The sequence below is a fragment of the Apostichopus japonicus genome, chromosome 9 (assembly GCF_037975245.1).
Source record: "Apostichopus japonicus isolate 1M-3 chromosome 9, ASM3797524v1, whole genome shotgun sequence".
NCBI classification, from domain to species: domain Eukaryota; kingdom Metazoa; phylum Echinodermata; class Holothuroidea; order Aspidochirotida; family Stichopodidae; genus Apostichopus; species Apostichopus japonicus.
Genome location: NC_092569.1, coordinates 15,232,501 through 15,237,500, shown reverse-complemented (window position 1 = coordinate 15,237,500; position 5,000 = coordinate 15,232,501).

Sequence of the window (5,000 nt, the reverse complement as noted above, 5' to 3'; positions counted from 1 at the left end):
TTTGTGTTTTTTCTTAATAATTCATTCCAACTTTATCATCTTCGACTTGATTGATTTTATTTCATATCCTGTATGACTGAATCAAATGCAAACAATGACATTCCACGGAGAATATCAAAGTCATAACTGTCTCTGCAAAAGCAACGGCAGAGCCGACGTTATTAAAACAATAGATATATGAACACAACTATATCATAAGATATAAAACTGTACATGACCTCTGTACTGATAAAATTAGAACCTTCTGTTTAGAAGCGTTATATCTCCGGTAATGTATGTAATGTATGTTAGCAATTATTACACAGTTAAAGTGTCATCATAGATATATAGATAGATGGATAGATGGATGGATGGATGGACGGACGGACGGACGGACGGACGGACGGACGGACGGACGGACGGACGGACGGACGGACGGACGGACGGACGGACGGACGGACGGACGGACGGACGGACGGACGGACGGACGGACGGACGGACGGACGGACGGACGGACGGACGGACGGACGGACGGACGGACGGACGGACGGACGGACGGACGGACGGACGGACGGACGGACGGACGGACGGACGGATGGACCTCGAATTTTAGAGATGGAATATTTGCATCCTTGACACTGAAACCAATGACATCATAAGTTCTGCTAAAATCTTCAATAGTGTAGATTTCAACATTTGTTCAGTTCCTTCTCCATTACAAAAAATGAACATTATATAAATCAAGAAAAACATTGAAGCAGGTGTGGCTGGATGACGTCATAGTTAGACATGATCCAGTCTCCAGCCTTGTGTCCTTTATCTTTACAATCATTCCATAGCAGTTTTGTGATTTTCACCATTTTGCCACGGTTTGGTTAATAGTTTCCTTACTGTGGTCTAGGTTTCTCCCTCACCCACCCCCCCCCCCAACCCTCTCTCTCTATCTTTCTCATTTCTTTCTTAAACTCATTTAATATTTCTTCTTCTTTTGTGCGTGTTAACAGGGGATGATGCTCTTCACGATCACATGAACCAATCATTTAGTACTTACGACCGAGATAATGATCGCTTCAGGAATATAGACTGTGCACGTTTAAGACATGGTGGCTGGTGGTACGGCCAGTGTTGTACGGCCAATCTCAACAGTGATTATAACGTTGAACTCATTACACCCCCCTCTAAGGAATGTTGCGGTCTAGTAACCTCTGTCTGTTGGAAAGACCTATCTGGCCCCGACCATAATCTCAAATACACTGAGATGAAGATTAGACCTGTGTAATATATAACATTCGTACCAATACCGTTATGTATCATTCTATGAAGAAAAGAAGGACGGATGATCAAAATGATTTTGTTTCCTTAATACTATTCAACTTAATCACAGTATAGCTAACATTTCATGGGCTATAATCGACGGTCGTTGGGCAAATCTTCTTGTTTGTATAAAAAAAAAAATAATTACTAAACTTTTTGACGTTTTTTCTCATCTAAAAAAAAAAAATGTTGACAGAGTGCTGACGTTTTATTTCCAAAATTCTACGCTTTTACGGCTATATTTAGTGACGTTTTGTCAGTCTTGAGATATCTTAACTAAAGTGTTCGATATTTCATCGCAAACTTTTGACGTTTCATACCAACATCGTGACGGTTTGATGTGAACATTTTGGACCTTTTAGCCACGGCGTCAATCCCAATTGAAAAGAGTGGGGGGGGGGCGGCATAAATGACTGAACAAGGATCAAATTGAAGGAGTGTGCGCGTGGCTCAGCGCCTTAGTGCAAGGCCTTTATCGGGACAATGAATGTGGTCCAAGGGCGAAGCCCGGCGGGGGGTCCAGAGGCGGACACACATCCAGATTTCTGCAAAGTTGCTTCTGTGTGGTCCCTGAATTTGATATGCCAGTCATCAATATATAGTAACAAAAGTCACATCTGACGAGTGATAAGACTTACATTAAGACAGACTTATATATTTAACATCCGGGTGTAACTTAGGGTCTTTTTCATGATTAATAACATTGAAGCCTAAAGCAAAAACGGAAACATTCTTAAAGTTTGCACACAAGAATAACATCATCTTGTTATATACAGATGTCTACAACATGCACACATATGGTATCATGGCACATTTAAAACACACTATTGGGTATCTGGGTATTGCTAACCAAACTGAACGCACAATATTATATTGACATGTATTGTTATATTGCTTGTACGTGATAATACAACATACCATAAAATATGAAAATATTATACTGGAAAGAAAATTAGCGAATGCTGCAGGCTTTCATTATCTGCTGACTTAAGCATATAGCCTAAGCGGCTTATGGGCGCGGCTCCTCATTTAAATTACGCTATCATTAAAATCCTCAAACAAGTTGAAAATTTTCATTTCTCATAGGTGGGTGTGGGGGAGGGGGGTTGAGCAGATGAGATTAAAAAATTATGAACTACTAATCTCATAGCACAATGTTTGAGCTCCTGTTATGCGATACACGAGTCATTTTGAGCCTGATATGGGCTTAGCGCCTACGCGAGTCAGTCACTAAACCTTGGGGTACATTGATATTGTGCCACCCCCCCCCCCCATCACCCTTCATAAAGTGGGGGACATTCTCCCTGTCCCCCTCCCAATGATTGACGCCCCTGCTTTTAGCTCCAAATTTTCCTCCTTTTCTCTCTCTTTCAATTTTGACTTGTTTCTTCGAAATTTTAACGTTTATCACAAGATTCCCTATACGTGTTGTTTAAACATTTGGATAGAATATCTCGACATTTACATGTTTTAACTATAAAATTTTTAATCTGGAAATTTGATATTGTGTAATAAATTTGCGACGGTTTACAAAAAGAAAATTGGCGTTCTAGATCGAAATTAGTTTTCCTTTTATCTCAAAATTCCGATGTGTGAACCACAAATTTCAACGTGTTATCATAAAATCTCAATATTTTATGCCTTTATTAGATGTTTTATAACAAGAAAAATAATAATAATCACAAAAAAAGCGAATTTTTTTCTTTAACATCACGGCTCGGGCATACCAAAATGACATATAACGGAAACCAGATGGGTCATACTACAACATAATAGAACATCAACGCCAAAGGTCACGTGATCAGAGGAGGTTGCTGGACAAACTTGTCAGAAATTGTGAGAACTCCTCCCAAAACGTAAACCTCATGAAGGTACCCCCCCCCCTCCCCCTGTCTTCATCACCGCAGTGCAAGTATTGCGCATGAAGACGTTTCGCAACTAGTTGAATGAGCAGAACCAAACTGCAGTTCCCACCCATGTAGGCAGAGATATCAAATCCACGAATGACTTCACTAAAGCAGTTATTTTGAATGGGTCAATAGTAATAAATATGTTTCCTAGCCGTATGAGTGTCATTTTATTAAAGTACATAAATTGCTGCGCGTGGTCACTTAGGCATAGGCCTATACTTCATTTTGTAAGAATAACCAGAGGTTATGGAAGAAATTTCCGCTATTTTTTCCAATATTTTTACTTATTTGTTTAGCCTACGCCGTAGCATGGTTCACTCGTCGCCTGCACCTTTAAAAATGCCTCCTTTCTGAGTATATATGAACACATAAAAAAATGGTAACTGATAATATCTGCTACGAAAGCAAATACTGAAGAAAAATAAGACATCAGTTATAATATATCGTTATAATATATCATCGTTATAATATATCATTGTAAGATTTACCATTGTGACCCATAGCTTATAATTCTATAGTTTATGAATTTGTTTGACGGTGAGCGTCGGTTTATGAAATAAAAGTCAAAAGATAATGAAATTGAGAATATTAGTTTCTATGGTTACTAGTTTATTTCAATATGCTATGACGACGAAACAACAGTACCCTTCTTTAAGTATAGGCTAATTAACACACTGTAATACTGATTGACTTCTTCTCGTTATTAACACACTATAATACTGATTGACTTCTTCTCATTATTATTTTTCGCTCCTGTGCAGCTATTATTATCTTAATAAAATCGTAAACAACGTGGAAAATATTATTTCTTTCCATATTTGCCGGCTACGCTTTCTCCCTTTTTATCTTAATTTTGGGATTTGGTTAAACTGTTCATTTGCTGTATGTATAGATATAGAATAAATGGATTTATGTATCCTGTATTTTTATGGTTTTATTTTTGTGTGTTTTTGGTTGTTTCCATTTTGATGACAATCAAGTTGGGAACTCTTTTTACAAGAATTATGATCCCTAGAGAAAGGCATTACGTTTTCACTTAATGTAATTCAATATTTGAAATTATTGTCATAAGCATTTCGTGCTAGTAAATTTGTTGTAGTGATACTTTGGGCTGAGCCGTATACAGTTAAAGCAACACTTTAGGTTTTTTGTGCTACAATCTGCCCATCGTTGTACCATATATGAACGAATTGGAAAATATTTTTTCTTCATTAACATTTGTACAACCTCTATCCAAAACGCCCCTCCTGCCTGTAGCCTATTACCCTCCTGGGGGGGGGGGTTGTTCTTCACAATATTTTCTTCATATTAGACAAAGATGAAGTTTGGCTGTTTGTGATCCAGTTTGCCTTAAAGGAGTATTCCAGACATTCATCATATTTTAAAACCGGAATAGTTAAAAAACATTTCCAACACCCCAAGTGAATTTTTTCCCTGTTTTACTTGATCTATGACATATAAACACTAATGTTCTGCCTCATGTATTTCTTAAGGACAGGGCTGTTACAGCCATGGATAAATAAATATAACCTGCTCTTAGTTCCCTCAACAACCGCCCCTCTTTTTCCTCCCTTCCTTCATTTTGAGATACAACCGATCCTTCTAGTATAAAAAAAACCTGGGTAAACTTCGTCCCCAAAACTAGCTTGTTTTGGCTCTGGCTTCGCGGATCGATATATCGAATCTAGGAACAGATCGAGTGATGTTGGAAAAGGGGTTTGCTCCATCGATCGATCAATGAGAGAAAAGGAGTGGCATTCAGTGTCCAACGCCTCTCTACTTTATGATTTATTGAAT